We start from the raw sequence: 24,159 nt of genomic DNA, 5'->3' as shown, positions 1-24,159 counted from the left end.
AGTGCTATTTCCTTTAATCTGGCTCTTTTGTTTTGTTTTAGTTTCAGTCTTATCCTGATAATTTTGAAAATATTTGCTTTCTAGGAAAAAAAAAAAAAAAAGATGGGGGGAGGTGTATTTTAAACTGTCCAAAGACTATTCTCCAATTTTGTCTTTTTTTGTCTTTTCTGTTTCCTTAAAGAAAGAATTGCATTTATTTTTTTTTTAATATTATCAACCTTTATTCTTTTTTTAAATTAAATTTATTTATTTTAATTAGAGGCTAATTACTTTACAATATTGTATTGGTTTTGCCATACATCAACATGAATCCGCCACAGGTGTACATGTGTTCCCAATCCTGAACCCCCCTCCCACCTCCCTCCCCATTTAAAATAGTAACTGTTTAACTGTTGCTCTTAGATATTAGTCCTTGTTAATTATATTCATTACAATTACCTCTTCCATTTTGTCATTGGTATTTTAATTTCTCTATGATGTTCTTTTTCTAAAGAAGTTATGAATTCATTAGATTTTTTTGTTTTTTGGCTTTTTGTTTGTTTTTGTTTGCATATGACTTTCATTGTATTATAAGGGTATTCTTATAAACTTATTTCTGTAAATGTTTAATTTTATCTTTCATAAATCAACTTTTGAGCTTCTGATCTTTTTCTGACTTTTTCTAATGGTTTTCATGCCTGTATTACTATCTTTTTTTTTTTTTTTTCCATCACTATTCCTTATATTGTTCTTGGCACTTTTATTGTTTATGTAAATCCTGCCCCTATGGCCTGCAGGTCTAATCTGACCAATGACCTCTTTTTTTAAACAAAGTTTTATTGAAATACAGCCAGAATCACTGGTTTGCATATTTTCTGTTATCATAATAGAGTTAAGTACTCAAAACAAAGTTTGTATAGTCAATAAGATTAAAATATTTGTTACCTGGTCATTTGCAGAAAAAAATTTACGAAACTACCATCTAGAGAATTTCTTGCAAATTAACAATGAAAAAAAAAAGAATTATCATAAAAAATATAATGCAGGAAAGCATCAATAAAAGAAAGAACCAAGAAGATTAGCAATAATAGAGAAGCTCAAAATCATTACTAAGCAGAGAATGCCACTTGAAAGAGTAATAAGAGTAATCTAACTTTCCACCTGTTAGATTAACATAAATCAGAAAGTCTAATAAAGTTAAATTGTTCCAAGGACACTAGGATATGAGATACTTTATACTTGGCTCATGTATGCAAACTTTATACCTGTATGCAAACTGGCACAGGCACCCTAAGAGAACAGTCTTTGGTACATATTAAAATTGGGATATGTATATCTTATGACTTAGTATTGCCGTTACTGTATATTACCTTAAAAAAAAAGTGTCTCATATAAATCACAAAGAAATATGAATGGAGATGATCACCACAGTATTGTTTGTGATAGGCAATGTGATAGGCAGGTTGTTGAAGGCAATCTGAACATTTATTGCTAGATAGATTGACTAGGAAAACATGGAGGATGAACATTATGAAATTTCATCCTTCAGGTAGGAGCAATAAATCAGATCTACATAAAGATATGCAAGTTTTATAATTATGCTGCTAAGTGAAAACAAAATTGTAAAAGATAATGGTATATATAACCTTATAATACAGAAATTAATATAAAGATATGCAATAATATATATCCTACAAGAGAATGCACATTAAAGATATATGAGTGTTATGGTGGTTAAGAGGTAAGAAAGGATGATGAATGGGAGAAGGAAAGAAGGAAGCTAAAAAAAGAAAATATAACTAATTTTGAATCATGAAAGTTTTATTATTTTAGTAGCCAACAATCATCAATTAGCTACATACTATTAAACTTACATTTTTCATTAAACTCTACAGGTAAAACATTTACTTAGTCAATTTTTTTTTTTTTAATCACCAGTATGTCTTTTCTCTAAAGAAGAAAAATCTGCATAATTCGTCTTTTTTTCATGGATGCTGAAATGATTTTTTTTTTTTAATTTAATGGATTTCACTTGACTGGATTGAAATTCCCTGATCTTACACAGCATCAATCTATTACCACCTCAGTGGGGGTTGGGATAAATTTTAATATCCTCTAAATTATAAAAAATGATCTGATTATAATTCTTCAGTTAACACTGTAACTTAGTGAAGTTTGAAACATTTTCTTCAATTATATATATTTATATAAATTTAAATATTATACCAGGAAAGAGTTTCTATTAAAATTTTGTTTGGTTTGCTTGCTTTATTATTTGAAACTGCTGTAAATGTAATGCATGTTTCCAGTATTAAGTAAGCAATGAGTGTGTAAATAGCCAAACATTAAAACCATGATCTATTTGGGCTTTACCTAAATTGACATTTTCTGTACTTAGAAGTACTACAAATTTTCTAAACATACTATATATAACTTAAGAGAGGTGAACTACGTTTTGTATCCTGAGAAAATAAGATTTTCCACAACTAAAATTTTGGTTCAGGCTTCTGAAATGTAATTTGAACTAAATGAAATTCAGACAATGTGTTGCACATGATTAGGAGGATAAGCAGTCATTAATTAAGCTGACTAATGGGCTACAGAGTTCTAAAACTCCCAAACACCATCATGATGAAATGAAGGTGTTTGCTTATTAATTTTCCTACATAGATCGTATTTTGGTAGAAGGAGATTGGATTCATTACTTTACCCAGACTTGGTGTTATTGGCCTGGAGTAATATTGCCTTCCTTAATCATATAAAAACCCTATCATTTGCATGTTCCATATCATTTCAAAAACACCTGTCTTATTTGTTCTTTTTAAGTAGATACAATTTAATGAAGACTTCAGATCAGTCAACACTAGATAACAGACTTCTATTTTTTCATATAGAATTTATTAAACTGTATAAGGTCCCATTAGGGACCCATCCCATTAGGTTGAGCAACCAATAGATGTAATCACACAAGCATGAGTGCCTTATTTACGGAATACAAAAGAGATTCATGCAACAACTTGTTTTGTTTTAAAAGATAAAATCTAGTTCTGAGAAATTATAGATTTTACAGCTAACGTTTCTTTTACAACATTTTTCTTTACACCATAAATCAACATAGGAAAGGAATTTTTTTTTAATGTTATAGTATTACAGTACTGCTTTAAAGCACTGAAAGAGAATTCTCCATATATATAGTCATTGGTGAGTTATAGATGTAAAAGTGTATTATTTTTAGAGAGGATTCTGTAAGCTAGAAGACTTTTGACACTACTGAGAAAACTAGTGCTATTGGATTCTGGATGAGGTGGCTGGAATATAAAATAAATGGATGTGAGGGAAGAATTAACAAGTCTCTAGAGACTTTATAAATAGAAATATATTGGCCTGTTTCATAAACTGGATACACCTATTGGAAATAAGTATGTAAGAATGACAGCAATGAGTTGTGGATATAAGTTTTGTTAGTCAATGCAGATAAGAGTTAGGAAGGGCATTGGCACAGTTGCTAAGGTGGAAAAACTGCAATCAGTATAATGCTATAGAGAATTGAGTTAGGAGCCAGAAGTTCTAAATTTTAGTTTGATCTCCACACTTTTTTAGCTCTGTGAACTTTATCTGCTGGCTGAAACGTATGTGATCTCAGTTTCTGAATGAGACAATATACAGAGTAATAATTGCCCTTACAAGATTGTTGTTATAATTAGTGAAATATGCAAGATGAGTTTTCCTAACTGGAAGTAATTAATTGTTGTGAGGTTAAACATATTCATAACAGAGAAGTGTACCACAGAACAAGAAACCTGTAGCTACTTATTACACATATAAAAATGTACATACATAATTATGTTTAAATTTAATATAATAACATATGAGAACTTCATCAGTGTTGAAAGAAAAAACATCCAGTGTTGCAATCAATATGAAAACAGACAAAGTATATCTTAAAAGTGATATTTATCAACATTTAGTGAAGACAGAGAATGTACCATCTGCATTTCTACTAGAACCACTAAATAGGTAAAAATATATCATTCATAAAGCCTTCAGGTTTTTTGACAATGTCACTCCTACAGAGGGCTCCTATATTGGCTCCCCTGGTGGATCAGGTGAAAAAAATCCGCCTGCAATGCAGGAGACTCGGGTTCAATCCCTGGGTCGAGAAGATCCCCTGGAGAAGGACATGACAACCCACTCCAGTATTCTTGCCTGGAGAATCCCCATGGACAGAGGAGCCTGGCTGGGCTTCAGTCCATTGGGTTGCAAAGAGTCGGACAAGTCAGATAAGAGAGACTAACACTCACAGATAATGGGTAGCAACTAAATGTTAAAAAAATATATTATTTTTTCTTTATGATTTTATTGCTTTATCTAATGTTATACACAAACAGAATTTATGTATGTTGCTACTCATTGAGCCTAATGAAACTCATGCATTTAATGATATACTGGAACTTATCTGACACAATGTACTGAGAATAATCCCTGGTATTTTGAATTCTTGCCTACTCCCTAGATACTCCATTGTTATAAAATTTATTTTTCACATGTAATATTAGCATGTATAATAAATTCTACCTACTTTAAACATTTTTTAATAATAAATTACTCATTTCTAGTTCTGATATATTTAGTTTTATGTGCTAACTGCTGTTTCTTAAGTAGTGTTCAACTCTTTTTGACCTATGAACCATAGCCTGCCAGGTATCTATGTCCATGGGGTTTTTTAGGCAAGAAGACTGGAGTGGAAAGCCATGCCCTCCTCCAAGGGATCTTCCTAACCCAGGAATTGAATTTGAGTCTCTTATGTCTCCTGCATTGGCAAGCGAGTTTTTTTTTACCAGTAGTGCCACCCTGGGAACCATTCAAGTTTAAAAGGAAAACATGCCCTTTAATTAGTATGCTCATTTTGATTATAATTTTGTTTGATTTTTAAAGATTATTGACTTTCAATCTGTTAAAGAATAATTTTAAAAATAAAAAATCTGAACTGGTGAAGAAGCAGTAGTTTATTTCTAAAGTATTTTCTTAGATTTAATGCAACATCTTCCCCATTTAAGTTTCAACAAATAATTGTATAATCATGTGTCTGTCATTACAAATTATTTTCATACTTTCCTGAAAAATTGAAATTAACCCTATTCTAAAGACTGGAAAATTAAAAGGTGTCATAACAACAATTCATATGAAAATTTGCTAACTATCCAAACTCAACTTCAAGTCACATGTGCTGTTTGTTTCCATTTGCAAAAAAAGAAGATACACAAAAATCTTAGAAAGGTATAGCCTTTCTTAAAGAAATATGTTTCATAAAGTAAACATAGTTTATCTACTATTGTTTTATATTTATATTAAAGTTAATCTATATTTCATACTCTTATTGAATCATCCTCTACTATAATGATACATCCTCTATAATGATAACTATATTTCTAGTTGTCTTAATATAAAAATTATTTAATATTAGTGTTTATGACTAAATGTCAGAGACAATTTTTCACTCTTGTAGGGTTTTAAATATTTTTCTATTGGACTTAAGATTTAGGCCATCCCCCCAAGAAAATCTTTCTAAACTCTGATTTATCTGTATAAGTAAATTAAATGGCAGCTACTATCAGAGTGATAGTTTTTTTTTTTAATTTGAATATATGATCATTAATTCATTATATTTATCTGAATTATATGAAATAATACATTGTGCTCCCTGAAATGATGCCCACATATCATTATGTTGCAGAATAATTTGGTTTATTATTTTTAAAATAGTCTTTGAATATGGTGTTCTGACATGTTTTATTTCCCCAGTTACTTGGACATGGTTTATAGTTTTTACATCAATCCACAGTAACCAGAAGTTATTTTCCATAAGAAACAATAACAGATACAATTGACAAATTGTGTTTGCTAGTCGAAACAGCATTGTATTATTCTTTAATAATGAAATAGCTAGTATACTGTCACTAGTCAAAGTCTGCAACTTTTTTTAAAGTAGTATAGGATATTTGTCATAACTCAAGCTGGATAATTGTCAGGATGCAAGAAAAACTGAAATTTACTTGTGATAAACTCCTGAATGGCAGAGCTCTGTGTGTCTGATGCATTCAGCAGAAAGGTCAGTCAGGCAGCAAAAGCCAATTATTTTCCTAAGGTTGGGCTGATATTGATTTTTACACCTGAGGTTGTGTAGTGGGTGGTCCATGAATATCTACAGAATTCATTTTCATCCGGGTCCTAATGTGGCAGAGCAAATATAGAAACAAAACTGTCAACCTACAATATAAAAGAATATTTATTAAAAGTAGAGAAATGTTAAGGGATTTCCTTCCCAAAAGGACTCATTAGAAATCAGAGTGAGAGCCAGAAAACAGAATCAAGACATGGAATTTTCAGATCATAGAAACTACTTATACATTACTATGGGATAAGTTCCCTTTATTTTAGGTTGTCTGATATACCTCTAAGTCATAAAAGATGTGCATAGCTATAACACATGTAAAAGAATCATCCAAACACTCTTCTCCTTAAAGCATAAGAAAATTAACACAATACTGCAAAAGAGAACAACTCTCTTACAGATCATCTATGTTATCCAATCTCCCACCCCAATGTCGTAGATTCATTATAAATGAGACAAGAAACATGATGTTTATATCCAGAATTTATTCAGCTAACAATAGAGGAAGGTCTAGACTCAGTTCAGCATAGTTTTATGGACAATGTACTGTGTGTGTTCATTCATCTGTCTGTGCATATGGGTATTGGTGTATGCATGCAAGTAAGCATTAGTGTTTGTCTCTGTGTGTGGGTTTGTGCTGTGAGAAAAAGAAACAAATGTATGTCCTGGACAAATAAATGGTCTACTAGGTGTGAATCACTTTTCAGTTGTTTAACTAACTGCTTCTAGGGAGTAGAACATTCTCTGCTACTTTAGAAAACTTTTTTTTTCATCTTGCTAATTATTGTAAAGGAATCAAATAAAATAAAGAAGACAAAAAGAAATCAGAAAATATTTATGGAAATAAAATGTTAATTATTAACAGAAATTGTGTTTCTAATTTTTCCTTGATGTGTGACCTTATTCAGAACTTTATAATCCTTGGAAAAGCCTACATGAGATCATGCTACCATATAATATTTATCTCTATAAGGTGATGTGTAAAACAGTTAAGAGCATACACTGCAACACATGGTTTGATGATCTTCAACTTAATAAAGGCTGGACCATAGTTATGTAGTCCAAACACTCTAGGCTTCAGTTTTTTTGTTGTTGTTTGTTTTTGTTTTTTACCAGCAAAATAGATATATTAATGATACCTATCTTATATTGCTGTTTTGAGGAACAGTGACTAGAACAAAGTAACTGGGTTTTTTTGTTTTGTTTTGTTTTTAATTATTCTATAATTAAATGGAAACTTGGGGCTTTTAAATTCTTTTAATTCTTCAAAAGTTTTATTTAAAACATAATACATTATTTCAGTTCAGTTCAGTCACTCATCTTGTCTGACTCTTTGCAACCCCATGGACCGCAGAATGCCAGGCTTCCTTGTCCATCACCAACTCCGAAAGGATGCTCAAACTCATATTCATTGAGTCGGTAATGCCATCCAATAATCTCATTCTCTGTTGTGCCCTTCTCCTCCTGCCTTAAATCTTTCCCAGCATCCAGGTCTTTTCCAAAGAGTCATTTCTTCATATCAGGTGGTCAAAGTACTGGAGCTTCTGCTTTTGCATAAGTCCAATGAATATTTAGGACTGATATTTTTTAGGATTGACAGTTTTAATCTCCTTGCAATCCAAGGGACTCTCAAGAGTTTTCTCCAACACCACAATTCAAAAGCATCAATTATTCAGCGTTCAGCTTTCTTTATGGTCAAACTCTCATTTGCCCTCACATAATAATTTACCCCACTTAATATTGTCACCCTGCTTATTTAACTTATATGCAGAGTACATCATGAGAAACGTTGGACTGGAAGAAACACAAGCTGGAATCAAGATTGCCGGGAGAAATGTCAATAACCTGATATGCAGATGACACCACCCTTATGGCAGAAAGTGAAGAGGAACTCAAAAGCCTTTTGATGAAAGTGAAAGTGGAGAGTGAAAAAGTTGGCTTAAAGCTCAACATTCAGAAAACAAAGATCATGGCTTCCGGAGCCATCACTTCATGGGGAATAGTTGGGGAAACAGTGGAAACAGTGTCAGACTTTATTTTTGGGGGTTCCAAAATCACTGCAGATGGTGGTTGCAGCCATGAAATTAAAAGATGCTTACTTCTTGGAAGGAAAGTTATGACCAACCTAGATAGCATATTCAAAAGCAGAGACATTACTTTGCCAACAAAGGTCCTTCTAGTCAAGGCTATGTTTTTTCCAGTGGTCATGTATGGATGTGAGAGCTGGACTGTGAAGAAAGCTGAGCACCGAAGAATTGATGCTTTTGAACTGTGTTGGAGAAGACTCTTGAGAGTCCCTTGGCCTGCAAGGAGATCCAACCAGTCCATTCTGAAGGAGATCAGCCCTGGGATTTCTTTGGAAGGAATGATGCTAAAGCTGAAACTCCAGTACTTTGGCCACCTCCTGTGATGAGTTAACTCACTGGAAAAGATTCTGATGCTGGGAGGGATTGGGGGCAGGAAGAGACGGGGACAACAGAGGATGAAAGGGCTGGATGGCATCACTGACTTAATGGACGTGAGTCTGAGTGAACTCCAGGAGTTGGTGTTGGACAGGGAGGCCTGGCGTGCGGCGATTCATGGGGTCGCAAAGAGTCGGACACGACTGAGCGACTGAACTGAACTGAATAATGAATATTTACCCCACTTAATAATGAATCATTTACCTCTACTTAATAATGAAAATAGCAATAAGGAAATATTCTCCTTGTCCTTTGCATCTAAAAGTGCAAATAATTGAAAAATATTTAAAGCAGATCCTAAAATTAAGTTCAACTATTTACTTAATGCAAGTTTTAATAAACAAAATATAATTTTCCTTGGTGCTTGAAACTTAGATTTTATGGAAATATTCTTTTTGCACCAATTTAAGTGATGATTCCAATATGTGTCTCTTTATGCTGATTAATATTAAGAGACTATCAAGTTTTTGTCACCTAATAGCCCATTGAATTTATTTTCTGTATCAGTTTCTTCTGCCATATTTCCATAAGATATAATAAAGAGATATAATAAAATCTATAAATTAAATTTAGAGAATGGGTAGAATTGATAGCAAGCCAGTTGTGCCCAGTGCATGTGTTTAAATAATTTTATAAACTCAAATTTGTAGTTTTGATAAACACTTTTAAATTAAATATTTATATACATTGAGACATTTAAGGAAAGTTTTTACATGTATTCTAAGCTTTATAAATAAATGATTTAAGCACTTTCAAACATTTTTGATTAGTAATTAAATTTTAAAAACTCCTTTGCTTATACAAGAAATGCAGTTTTTAAAGAGTTAAGCTGTCTTTAACCTTGAACTTGAATCTCCAAAGTTCAACAAAACAAACAAAAAACACCTCTCAAATATTGTCTTTTTATTCATGAGTTATCAGGAAACAACGAACTGGACATGGAACAACAGACTGGTTCCAAATAGGAAAAGGAGTACGTCAAGGCTGTATATTGTCACCCTACTTATTTAACTTATATGCAGAGTACATCATGAGAAATGCTGGGCTGGAAGAAGCACAAGCTGGAATCAAGATTGCCAGAAGAAATATCAACAACCTCAGATAAGCAGATGACACCACCCTTATGGCAGAAAGTGAAGAGGAACTAAAAAGCCTCTTGATGAAAGGGAAAGAGGACACTGAAAAAGTTGGCTTAAAGCTCAACATTCAGAAAACTAAGGTCATAGCATCCGGTCCCATCACTTCATGGGAAATAAATGTGGAAACAATGGAAACAGTGTCAGATTTTATTTTGGGGGGGGCTCCAAAATCACTGCAGATGGTGATTGCAGCCATGAAATTAAAAGACACTTACTCCTTGGAAGGAAAGTTATGACCAACCTAGATAGTATATTGAAAAGCACAGATATTACTTTGCCAACAAAGATCTGTCTAGTCAAGGCTATGGTTTTTCCAGTGGTCATGTATGGATGTGAGAGTTGGACTGTGAAGAAAGCTGAAGAATGGATGCTTTTGAACTGTGGTGTTGGAGAAGACTCTTTAGAGTCCCTTGGACTGCAAGGAGATCCAACCAGTCCATCCTAAAGGAGGCAAGTCCTGGGTGTTCATTGGAAAGACTGATGCTGAGGCTGAAACTCCAGTACTTTGACCTCCTCATGCGAAGAGTTGACTCATTGGAAAAGACCCTCATGCTGGGAGGGATTAAGGGGAGGAGGAGAAGGTGACAACAGAGAATGAGATGGCTGGATGGCATCACCGACTCGATGCACATGAGTTTGGGTGAACTCCAGGAGTTGGTGATGGACAGGGAGCCCTGGTGTGCTGCGACTCATGGGGTCACAAAGAGTCAGATACAACTGAGTGACTAAACTGAACTGAACTGAATTGACAAACTAGAACTTGTGGGTCAAATCCAACTTCATGATTGTTTTTGAAAAAAAAAAAAAATTGCATAGAATCAACTTCATTCATTTGTTAACATTTATTTCTATGATTGCTTCTATACTCTATCTGAAGAAGTAATAGAAACAGTCTGGTCTAAAATATTTACTATCAGGCCCTTTATGGAAAATATCAAGAACGCAGTACTTTTTTTAACTTACTTCAAACTAGCATAATTTAGTACAATTTACCATAATTTCCCTCTGTGCTCTTATGTACACACATATGCATCTTAAGTTACTTCAGTCGTGTCCTACTCTACAACCCCATGGACCACCAGGCCCCTCTGGTCCATGAGATTCTCCAAGAAAGAATACTGGAGTGGGTTGCCAATTTCTTCTTCAGGGGAATCTTCCTGACCCAGGGATTGAACCCTGGTCTCTTAAGTCTCCTGCATTAGCAAGTGGGTTCTTTACCAATAGTGCCACCTGGGAATCCCATATCATCCTAACTAGTGTATCCAAATACACATTTTTCTCTCATCTGTTATCCAAAATGCACATGTCATCTGTTACTTTGCACTTATTCAATGGCTTTCCATGGATTGTGTAACAACGTTTAGATACTTTGCCTTTGTCCAAAGGATCCATATGGTTTGGCTCTTTTCAACAGCCCAGTCTCATTTTGCCTCTGCTACTTTCTTGTCTGGGCTTCTTTGCACATACTGCCCTTTTCTACCACTTCTGCATTTTTATATCTTCTTTAGTTAACTTCTCTTTACTCTGTAGATTGCAGATCTTTCCTTACCCATCAGTCTGGTAAGCATACTCATAGCACAGTTTATCTTTTTAGTAGCTCTTAACCAAAATTGCTGTTAGGTGCTATATATTTTATGATGGTATAAAACACATTAATCCTGGTAAAATTAAGTTACATGAGGGCAGAGAACCTTTTCTGCTTGTCTCATTTTTACATATTCAATACTTAGTATTGTGAGGTACACCAGACTTCTAAAATAAAGATGCACTGAAAAGAGAAATAGATCCTGTTTCAGTTTTACAAACTTATATCCCAAACAATAAAACAGTCTGATAATTTAAAAAATGATACAGATAATCAAAATGAATCATTCTTAAAACTTTCACAGGAAAAAGTAAACGAGTATGCATTTGAGATTATCTAAATATATAAATTCCACCTTATTTCAGATGAGTAAAACTAACTGAAACCTGTTTTACACAATTAAAAGAAGGATAATAATAATAATTCAAAATCTTGATTTCCCTCCCCTGAGAAAGTAAAAATAATTACATCAGATTGCTTAATATAGAATTATCTCATTATACATTATAAATTCTATAAGCAAATACAATGTTAAGCAATCCAACTGCTATTTCCCACTTTTCTTTAGACATGGTCTTTTGATAGGTCTTTAAGCTAGAAGATGATGTCAGAAATTCCCAAGATAAGGTGGTAAATATAAATTGGAAATCAGAATTTCTAAAATTACCAGTAGCAGTTGAGGGAGGAAGGAGGTACTCATGGTTAACCTTTAAAAATGCCTTCTGGCTCTGAGAGTGTATGAAAGTTTGAGGAAGTTACCAAGGTGCCTTGGTAACCAGGTCCCGACCTACATCTGTCACATTCTAACTAACCCTCAGTGTGGCAAAAGTTTAGCAAATAAAATCCTGAGAAACTTCACCAATATATCATTTAATCTGAAAAGGAATAAAAGAAACCTATTTAAAATAGAAAGAAGCTGAAACTAGAAATATCATGAGGGGGTCACAGAACCCACCCCTGCTGATCTGAAAGGGCATGAACAGCTTTCCCCACTGGGAATTCTTCCAGCAAGCCCCCAGGCTTGCCCATGCTATCCAGGATGTCATAGATAGCTCCTCCCACCAGGAAACCAATCAGCAGGTGCAAGGAGCTTTCATATCATTCCAGGAGCACACAAAGATTTCTTAATACTAGGAAATCTGTCAGTGGGTACTGGGACCTGCTCCACTGTACTGGAGAGTGCAGATAGCTGCCCCCACTAGGGAATTTTCCCAGAGATGAAGGCTGAAACCACATCTGAGCCCCAGGGACTATGTGACTAAGACAGAAGAGCTAAAACCTTTCCATGTAGAATCATGAACTGCAGAGTTACACCTCTGATGACAGCTTCATAAATTTAGTACCAGCTAAACATCTGAAAGGATAACAGATGTTCTTGAAGCTGGGATGAGTCTGACTTTCACAGCTGTGGGCTTTGCAAGCACAAATACATGGGGGTAGGGCCAGACCAACTGTGGGGAAAACTGGGTCCTGTCCTTATGGGCAGGGTCATGCACAGTAAATTTTTAACCCAATTTTCTGTTGATGGGCGGGGCTGTGCTTCCTCCCTGTTGCTTGACCTGAGACCAAACTATGATAGGGGTAACGAAGATAATGGTGACCTCCTTCAAAAAGGCCTATGCATGCACTGCTTCATTCAGTGCCACCAACCCTAGCAGGCCACTGCTGACCCACACCTCCACTGGAGACTGCTGAACACTCACAGGCAAGTCTGAGTCAGTCTCTTGTGGGGTCACTGTTCCTTTTTCCTGGGCCCTTGTGTGCTCAAGGTTTTATTTATGCCCTCCAAGATTATGTTTCCCCAATCCTGTATAAGTTCTGTAATCAAATCCTGCTGGCCTCCAAAGTCAAATTCCCTGGGGGTTCTCAGTCCCCTTGGCAGATCCCCAGGTTGGGAAATCTGTTGTGGGTCCTAGAACTTTCTTAACAGTAAGATAATTTCTTTTGGATAATTGTTCTGCAGTTTGTGGGTCATCTGCTCAGTGGCTCTATGCTGGGGTTAATGGTGACCTCCTCCAAGAGGGCTTATGCCACAGGTTCTGTGATCCAGGACTCCTGCATTCAGAGCCCCTGGCCCTGTAACAGGCCACTGCTTACATATACCTCAACAGGAGACATTCGAACACAGGTCTGGCTCAGTCTCTGTTGGTTCTCTGGGTCCTGCTGTGCACAAGGTTTTATTCAAGTCTTCCAAGCATCTCTGGCTGGTATGGGGTCTAATTCTAAATGTGATTTTGCCCCTCCTACCATCTTGCTGGGGCCTCTCCTTTGCCTTGAACCTGGGGTAAATTTTTTTGGTGGGATCCAACATTCTTCTGTTGATGGTTGCTCAGCAGTGAGTCACAATTTTGCAGTTCTCTCAGGAGAAGATGAGCACAAGTTCTTCTACTCTGCCATCTTGTGAATTAAAGATCTACTGAGCATAACCCACCCATCAGACCAAGACCCAGTTCCCCCACCCCCACACCCCACTCAGATCCCTCATCAGGAAGCCTCCACAAGTCTCTTAACTTATCCATCAGAGGGCAGACAGAATTAAAACCACAATCACAGAAAACCAATCAAACTGATCATATGGACCACAGCTTTGTCTAACTCAATGAAACTATGATCCATGCAGTATAGGGCCACCAAAGAGAGATAGGTCATGGTGGAGAGTTCTAACAAAACGTGGTTCACTAAAGAAAGGAATGGCAAACCACTTCAACATTTTTGCCTTGAGAACCCCATGAACAATATGAAAAGACAAAATGATATGATACTGAAAGATGAGCTCCCCAAGTGATAGGTATCCAATATGCTTCTGGAGAAGAGTGGAGAAATGACACAAGAACGAATGGAGAGATGGAGCCAAAGCAAAAACAACGCCTAGTTGTGAATATGATTGGTGATGGAAGCAAAGCCTGATGCTGTAAAAAGCAAAATTACATAAGACTCTGGGATGTTAGGTCCATGAATCAAGGCAAATTGGAAGTGGTCATACAGGAGATGGCAAGTGTGAGCATCGATAATTTAGGAATCAATGAACTAAAATGGACTGGAATGGGCGAATTTAATTCCGATGACCATTGCATCTACTACTGTGGGCAAGAATACCTTAGAAGAAATGCAGTAGCCCTCATAGTCAACAAAAGAGTCTGAAAAGCAGAATTGGGTGCAATTTCAAAAATGACAGAATGGTCTCTTTTCTTTTCCAAGGCAAACCATTCAATATCAGAGTAATCCAAGTCTATGCCCTGACCAGTAATGCTGAAGAAGCTGAAGTTGAGTGATTCTATGTAGAACTAAAATACCTTCTAGAACTATCACCAAAAAAAAGATGCATTTTCCATCATACGGTACTGGAATGCAACAGTAGGAAGTCAAGAGATGCCTGGAGTAACAGGCAAATTTGGCCTTGCTTGGAGTACAAAATTAAACAGTGCAAAGGCTAACAGAGTTTTGCCAAGAGAACTCACTGGCCATAGCAAACACTTTCTTCCAACACAAGAGAAGACTGTACACATGGACATCACCACATGGTCAATAATGAAATCAGACTGATTATATAATTTGCAGACAAAGGTGGAAAAGCTCTATACAGTCAGCAAAAACAAGACCACAAGCTGTCTGTGGCTCAGATCGTGAACTCCTTATTGCTAAATTCAGACTTAAATTGAAGAAAGTAGGGAAAATCACTATAGCATTCAGGTATGACATAAAGCAAATCCCTTACAATTATACAGTGTAAGTAAGAAATAGACTCAAGGGATAAGATCTGATAGACAGAGTGCCTGAAGAACTGTGGATGGAGGTTTGTGATATTCTACAGGAAGCAGTGATCAAGACCATCCCCAAGAAAAAGAAATTCAAAAAGGCAAAAAGTTTGCCTAAGGAGGCCTTACAAATTGCTGAGAAAAGAAGAGAAGCTAAAGACAAAACAGAGAAGGAATGATATACCCATTTGAATGCAGAGTTCCTAAGAATAGCAAGGAGAGATAAGAAAGCCTTCTTCAGTGATCAATGCAAAGAAATAGAGGAAAACAACAGAATGGGAAAGACTAAAGATCTCTTCAACAAAATTAGAGATACCAAGAGAAGATTTCATGCAAAGATGGGCACAATAAAGGAAAGAAACAATATGGATCTATCTGAAGCAGAAGATATTAAGAAGAAGTAACAAGAATAAATGGAAGAATTATACAAAAAAGATCTTCATGACCCAGATAACCATGATTGTGTGATGATTCACCTAGAGCCAGATATCCTGGAGTGTGAAATCAAATGGGCCTTAGAAAGCCTCACTATGAACACAACTAGTGGAGATGATGGAATTCCAGTTGGTCAACTTGAAATCCTAAAAGTTGATGCTATACAAGTGCTGAATTCAATATGCCAGCAAATTTGGAAAATTCAGCAGTTGTCACAGAACTGGAATAGGTCATTTTTTATTCCAATCCCAAAGAAGGGCAATGTCAAAGAATGTTCAAACTACCACACAACTGCACTCATCTCACACTCTAGTAAGGTAATGCTCAAAATTCTCCAAGTCAGGCTTCACCAGTATGTAACTCATGAACTTCCAGATGTTCAAGCTGGATTTAGAAAAGGCAAGGGAGACAGAAATCAAATTGCCAACACCTACTGGATCACAGAAAAAGCAATAGAGTTCCAGTAAAACATCTACTTCTACTTTATTGACTATGCTAAAACCTTGGACTTTGTGGATGACAACAAACAGTGGAAAATTCTTCAAGAGATGGTAATACCAGACCACCTTACCTGCCTCTTGAGAAAGAAGCAATAATTAGAACTGGGCATGGAACAATAGACTGGTTCCAAATTGGAAAAGGAGTACATCAAAGCTGTGTATATTGTCACCCTGCTTATTTAACTTATATGCCAAGTACATCATGAGAAATGCCAGGCAGGATGAAGCACAAGCTGGAATCAAGACTGCTAGAAGAAAAATCCATAACTTCAGATACACAGATGACACCACCATTATGGCAGAAAGCAAAGAAGAACTGAAGAGGCTCTTGATGAAACTGAAAGAGGAGAGTGAAAAATCTGGCTTACCTCAGCATTCAAAAAACTAAGATCACAGCATCTGGTCCCATCACTTCATGGAAAATAGATGGGGGGAAAAAAAATGGAACCAGTGAGAGACTTTCTTTCTTGGGCTCCAAGATCACTGCAGATGGTGACTGCAGCCTTGAAATTAAAAGATGCTTGCTCCTTAGCAGAAAAGTTATAACCAAGCTAGACTGCATATTATAAAGCAAAGATATTAGACTACAAACTTCCATCGATCAAATCTATGGTTTTTCCAGTAGTCATGTATGGATGTGAGAGTTGGAATATAAACAAAATTGAGCTCCACAGAACTGATGCTTTTGAACTGTGGTGTTGTAGAAGACTCTTAAGATTCCCTTGGACTGCAAGAAGATCAAGTCAGTCAATCCAAAAGGAAATCAGTCCTGAATATTCTTTTGAATGACTGATGCTGAAGTTGAAATGCCAATACTTGGCCACCTGTTTTGAAAAACTGACTCATTGGAAAAGACCCTGGTGCTGGAAAAAATTGAACTCAGGAGGAGAAGGGACCTATCCAGGATGAGATGGTTGCATAGCATCACTGACTCAAGGGACATGAGTTTGACTAGGTTCCGGGGGTTGGTGATGGACAGGGAATCCTGGCGTGCTGCAGTCCATGGAGTTGCACAGAGTCAGACACGACTGAGTGACTGAATTGTTTGAGTGCCAGACCAGAGTTTGAACTTCCTCCATAGCTCCTACAGTGGTCTAGTTGCATTACTACTGCAATATTGGGATCTAAGCTCAGTGAACCAGCAGCTTGGTGAAAAAAATACAAGTATCAAGAGTCACCTGAGGATCAATTGCAAATATACCCACAGTTAATGCAGGACCAAGAGCAGTGACGGTGCAGCAGCACAGTGACTGCAGTGGTGCAGGAGTGCGGAGGCTGCGGCAACGCAGGAGCATGGCCAAGAGGAGCTACCCCACGTCCGGGGTAAGGAGCAGCAGCTTCGCTTTGCTGGAGCAATCATGAAGAGATACACCACGTCCAAGGTAAGAGAAACCCAAGTAAGACAGTAGGCTCTGAGAGAGGGCATTAGAAGGCAGACAGAATGAAACCACAATCACAGACAACTAGCCAATCTGACCACACAGACCACAGCCTTATCTAACTCAATGAAACTAAGCCATGCTGTGTGGGGCCACTCAAGATGGACAGGTCATGGTGGAGAGATCTGACAAAATATGGTCCACTGGAGAAAGGAATGACAAACCACTTCAGTATTCTTGCCTTGAGAACCCCATGAACAGTATGAACAGGCAAGAAGATAGGATTCTGGAAGATGAACTCCCCAGATCAGTAGGTACCCAATATGCTACTGGAGATCAGTGAGGAAATAACTCCAGAAAGAATGAAGGGATGGAGCCAAAGCAAAAACAACACCCAGCTGTGGATGGGACTGGTGATAGAAGCAAGTTTCAAAGCTGTAAAGAGCAATATTTCATAGGAACCTGGAATGTTAGGTCCATGAATCAAGGCAAATTGGAAGTGGTCAATCAGGAGATTTCAAGAGTGAACATTGACATTCTAGGAATCAGTGAGCTAAGATGGACTGGAATGGATGAATTTAACTCAGATGACCATTATATCTACTACTCTGGGCCAGAATCCCTTAGAAGAAATGGAGTAGCCATCATAGTCAACAAAAGAGTCTGAAATGAAGTATTTGGATGCAATCTCCAAAATAACAGAATGATCTCTGTTTGTTTCCAAGGCAAACCATTCAATATCACTGTAATCCAAGTCTATGCCCCAACCAGTAATGCTGAAGAATCTGAAGTTGAACGGTTCTATGAAGACCTACAAGACCTTCTAGAACTAACACCCCCAAAAGATGTCCCTTTCATTATAGGGGACTGGAATACAAAAGTATGAAGTCAAGAAACACCTGGAGTAAAAAAAAAAAAAAAAAAAAAAACAAAGAAAAGAAAAGAAACACCTAGAGTAACAGGCAAATTTGGCCTTGGAGTACAGAATGAAGCAGGGCAAAGGCTAATAGAGTTCCACCAAGAGAATGCACTGGTCATAGCAAACACCCTTTTCCAACAACACACGAGAAGACTCCATATGGACATCACCCCATGGTCAACACCAAAATCAGATTGATTATATCCTTTGCAGCCAAAGATGGAGAAGCTCTATACAGTCAGCAAAAACAAGATCAGGAGCTGACTGTGATCTTATCATATCATATCATATCATCCACTTCTTATTGCCAAATTCAGACTGAAATTGAAGAAAGTGGGGAAAACCACTAGACCATTCAGGTATGACCTAAATCAAATCCCTTTTGAGTATACAGTGAAGTGAGAAATAGATTTAAAGGACTAGATCTGATAGACAGAGTGCCTGATGAACTATGGATGGAGATTCATGATTTGTACAGAAGACAGGAATCAAGACCATTCCCAAGAAAAAGAAATGCAAAAAAGCAAAATGATTGTCTGAGGAGGCCTTACAAATAGCTGTGAAAAGAAGAGAAGCAAAAAGCAAAGGAGAAAAAGAGAGATATACTAATTTGCACAGTAAAGGGAACCATAAACAAGATGAAAACACAGTTCTCAGAATGGGAGAAAATATTTGCAAATGAAGCAACTGACAAGGGGTTAATCTTCAAAATATACAAAGAGGTCATGCAGCTCAACATAGAAAACAAACAAATAACCCAAGAATGGCACTGAAACATGTATAATATCATATAAGAAATGAATCGCCAGTCCAGGTTCAATGCAGGATACAGGAAGCTTGGGGCTGGTGCACTGGGATGACCTAGAGTGATGGTATGGGGAGGGAGATGGGAGGGGGGTTCAGGATTGGGAACACGTGTACACCCATGGTGGATTCATGTTGATGTATGGCAAAACCAATACAATATTGTAAAGTAAAAATAAAATTAAATTAAATTAAATTAAAAAAAGGTTGGAGAAAATCTAATTGGACATATTTTCAAAGAAGATATACATAGTGTCAAAAAACACATGAAAAGGTGTTCAGCATTACTAATTATTAGAGAAATGCAAATTAAAACAATGAGGTATCACTTTATATAAGTTAGTATGGCCACCATCAAAAAATGTAATAACAATAAGTGCTGGAGAGGATGTAACAAAAGGGAACCATCCTACCATGTTGGTGAGATTGTAAACTGGTAAAGCTTCTATGGAGAACCGTTGGGGAGGGGGTCCTTAGAACTAAAGAAAACTAAAAATAGGCCTACCATTGACCAAGCAATCCCACCTTTAGGCATTATCTGGAGAAAACCATAATTCAAAAGGATGCTTATGCTGATGTTAACTGCAGCACTATTTACAGTAACTAAGACATGGAAACAACCTAAATGTCCACCAATAGATGAATGGATAAAGATGATGTAGTACATATATAGAATGGAACATTACTCAGCCATAAAAATGAATGAAATTGTGCCATTTGTGTAGACGTATGGACCCAGACACTGTCATACAGAGTGAAGTCAGAAAGAGAAAAACTAATACTGTATATCGCTTATATGTGGAATCTAGAAAAATGGCACAGATGAACTTGTTAGCAAAGCAGAAATAAAGTTACATGTGTAAAGAATAAACTTATTGATGCCAAGGAGGGGAAAGGCATTGAGATGAATTGGGAGGTTGAGATTGATATATTTACACTGCCATCTTTAAAATAGAGATTCCCAGGTGGCACAGTAGTAAAGATTCTGCCTGCTAATGCAGGAGACACATGAGACACAAGCTCTATTTCTGGATAAGGAAAATCCCTTGGAGAAGGAAATAGCAGTGCAGTACAGTATTCTGGCCTGAAGAATCCCATGGACATCAGTAGCCTGATGGACTACTGTCCACGGGATCACAAAGAGTTGGACACAACAGAGCACAGCACATATTCATACACATAGGCTTTAAAACAGATAACTAATAAGCATACTGGGCACCTACTGATCTGAGGAGCTTATCTTTCAGTGACATATCTTTTTGACATTTCACATTGTTCATAGGTTCTAAAAGCAAGAATACAGAAGTGCTTTGCCATTGCCTTCTCCAGTGAACCATGTTTTGTCAAAACTATCAGCCATGAACTGTTTGTCTTGGGTTGTCCTACATGGCATGGCTCATAGTTTCATTGAGTTAGACAAGGCTGTGATCCATGTGATTACTTGAATTAAAGAAAGTAGGGAAAATCAGTAGACCATTCAGATATGACCTTAAAAAATGCCTTATACGACCCAGAGGGATGGAATGGGGAGGGAGAAGGGAGGAGGGTTCAGGATGGGGAACACATGTATACCTGTGGCAGATTCATTTTGATATTTGGCAAAACTAATACAGTTATGTAAAGCTTAAAAATAAAATAAAATAAAATAAAAATGCCTTATATACAGTGGAAGTGACAAATAGATTTAAAGGATTAGATAGACAGAATGCCTGAAGAACTATGGATGAAGGTTCATGAGGTTGTACAGGAGGAAGTGATCAAGACCACCCCCAAAGAAGAAATGCAAAAGGGGAAAATGATTGTCTGAGGAGGCCTTACAAAGAGCTAAGAAAAGAAGAGAAACTAAAGGCAAAGGAGAAAAGGAAAGATATATACATCTGAAAGCAAAGTTCCAAAGAATAACAAGGAGAGATAAGAAAGCCTTCCTCAGTGATAAATGAAAATAAATAGAAGAATACAATAGAATGGGAAAGACTAGAGATCTCTTAAAGAAAATTAGAGATACCAAGGAAACTTTTCATACAAAGATAGGCACAATAAAGGACAGAAATGATATAGACCTAACAAAAGCAGATGGTATTAAGAACAGGTGACAAGAATACACAGAAGAACGATACAAAATAGATCTTAATGGCCCAGATAACCATGATGTTTAGATGAGTAGATGAGTACTGTCTAGGTGATGACTAGGTGTACTGTCACGATGTCTAAGGGAGTAGATCATTCACCTCGAGTCGGACATCTTCAAATGTGAAGTCAAGTGGGCCCTAGGAAGCATCACTATGAACAAAGTTAGTGGAGGTGATGGAAGTCAAGTTCAGCTATTTCAAATCCTAAAAGATGATGCTGTGAAAGTGCTGCACTCAATATGCCAGCAAATTCGGAAAACTTAGCAATGGCCACAGGATGGGAAAAGGTCAGTGTTCATTCTAATCCCAAAGAAAGACAATGCCAAAGAATGCTCAAATTGGCCCACAATTGCACTCATCTCACATGCTAGCAAAGCAATACTCAATTTTCTCCAAGCTAGCCTTCAACAGTACATGAACTGAGAACTTCCAGATGTTCAAGGTCCATTTAGAAAAGGCACAGGAACCAGAGATCAAATTGCCAATATGTGTTGAATCATAGAAAAAGAAAGAGAGTTCCAGATAAATATCTACTTCTGCTTTACTGACTATGCTACAACTTTTGACTGTGTGGATGACAACAGTGGAAAATTCTTCAAGAGATTGGAATACCAGACCACCTTACCTACCCCCTGAGGAATCTGTATGCAGTTCAAGAAGAAACAGTTAGAACCAGACATGGAGCAAAGGACTGGTTCCAACTTGGAAAAGGAGTATGTCAAGGCCATATAATGTCTCCCTGCTTATTTAACTTATATGCCGAGTACATTATGCAAAATGCTGGGCTAGATAAAGCACAAGCTGAAATCAAGATTGTCAGGAGAAATATCAGTAATGTCAGATATGCAGATGACACCACCCTTATGGCAGAAACTGAAGAGAAATGAAAGAGTCTCTTGATTAAGGTGAAAGAGGACAGTGAATAAGCTGGCTTAAAACTCAATATTGAAAAGAATGAAGATCGTGGCATCTTCTCCCATCACTTCATGGAAAATAGAAGGGAAAACAATGAAAATAGTGACAGAATTTCTTTTCTTATCACTGCAGATTGTGACTGCAGTCATAAAATTAAAAGACATGTGATCCTTGGAAGAAAATCTATGATCAACCTAGACAGCATATTAAAAATCAGAGACATTACTTTGCCAAGAAATTCCCATCTAGTCAAAGCTACAGTTTTTCCAGTAGTCATGATATGGATGTGAAAACTGGACCATATATAGAAACTGAGTGCCAAGGAATTAATGCTTTTGAGCTGTAGTGCTGGAGAAGACTCTTGAGATTCCACCAGATTGCAAGGAGATAAAACCAGTCAATCCTAAATTGAATCATTCCTGAATATTTATTGGAAGGACTGATGCTGAAGCTGAAACTCCAATATGTTGGCCACCTGATGTGAAGAACTGAATCATTGGAGAAAAAAAAAACAAAAAACAACTCTGATGCTGGAAAAGATCGAAAGCAGAAGGTGAAGGAGATGAGAGGATGAGATGGTTGGATGGCATAACTGACCCAATGGAAATGAATTTGAGCAAGCTCCGGGAGGTGGTGATGGACAGGGAAGACTAGTGAGCTGCAGTCTATGATGTCACAAAGAATTGGACATAACTGAGACACTGACAGTGAAAGTGAGAAATAGATTTAAGGGACTAGATCTGATAGACAGAATGCCTGATGAACTATAGTTGGAGGTTCATGACATTGTACAGTGCACAGGGATCAAGACCATCCACAGGAAAAAGAAATTCAAACACAGCAAAATGGCTGTCTGAGGAGGCCTTAAAAATAACTGTGAAAAAAAGAGAAGTGAAAAGCAAAGGATAGAAGGAAAGATATACCCATATGAATGTGGAGTTCCAAAGAATAGCAAGGAGAGATAAGAAAGCCTTCCTCAGCAATCAGTACAAAGAAATAGAGGAACACAATAGAATAGGAAAAACTAGAGATTTCTTCAAGAAAATTAGAGATACCAAAAGAACATTTCATGCAAAGATGGACTCGATAAAGGGCAGAAATAGTATGGACCTAACTGAGGCAGAAGATATTAAGAAGAGGTGGCAAGAATACACAGAAGAACTGTACAAAAAAGATCTTCATGACCCATATAATCATGATGGTGTGATCACTCACCTAGAGCCAGACATCCTGGAATGTGAAGTCAAGTGGGCCTTAGGAAGTATCACTATGAACAAAGCTAGTGCAGATGATGGAATTCCAGCTGAGCTATTTCAAATCCTAAAAGATGATTCTGTGAAAGTGCTGCACTAAATATGGCAGCAAATTTGGAAAACTCAGCAGTGGCCACAGGACTGGAAAAGGTCAGTTTTCATTCCAGTTCCAAAGAAAGGCAATGCCAAAGAATGCTCAAACTACCACACAATTGCACTCAACTCACATGCTAGTAAAGTAATGCTCAAAATTCTCCAAGCCAGGCTTCAGCAATACTTGAACCATGAACTTCCAGATGTTCAAGCTGGTTTTAGAAAAGGCAGAGGAACCAGAGATCAAATTGCCAACATCCTCTGAATCATCAAAAAAGCAAGAGAGTTCCAGAAAAACATCTATTTCTGCTTTATTAACTATGCCAAATCACAATAAACTGTGGAAAATTCTGAAAGAGATGGGAATACCAGACCACCTGACCTGCCTCTTGAGAAACCTATATGCAGGTCAGGAAATAAAAATTAGAACTGGACATGGAACAACAGATTGGGTCCAAATAGGAAAAGGAGTATGTCAAGGCTCTATATTGTCACCTGCTAACTTAACTTCTATGTAGAATACATCATGAGAAACACTGGGCTGGAGGAAGCCCAAGCTGGATCAAGATTGCCAGGAGAAATAACAATAACCTCAGATATGCAGGTGACATACACTTATGGCAGAAAGTGAGAAGAACTA

Source organism: Bubalus kerabau, chromosome 12 (genome assembly GCF_029407905.1).
Source record: "Bubalus kerabau isolate K-KA32 ecotype Philippines breed swamp buffalo chromosome 12, PCC_UOA_SB_1v2, whole genome shotgun sequence".
NCBI classification, from domain to species: domain Eukaryota; kingdom Metazoa; phylum Chordata; class Mammalia; order Artiodactyla; family Bovidae; genus Bubalus; species Bubalus kerabau.
The sequence above is the reverse complement of the archived record's forward strand: the minus strand, read 5'-3'. Positions refer to the sequence as shown.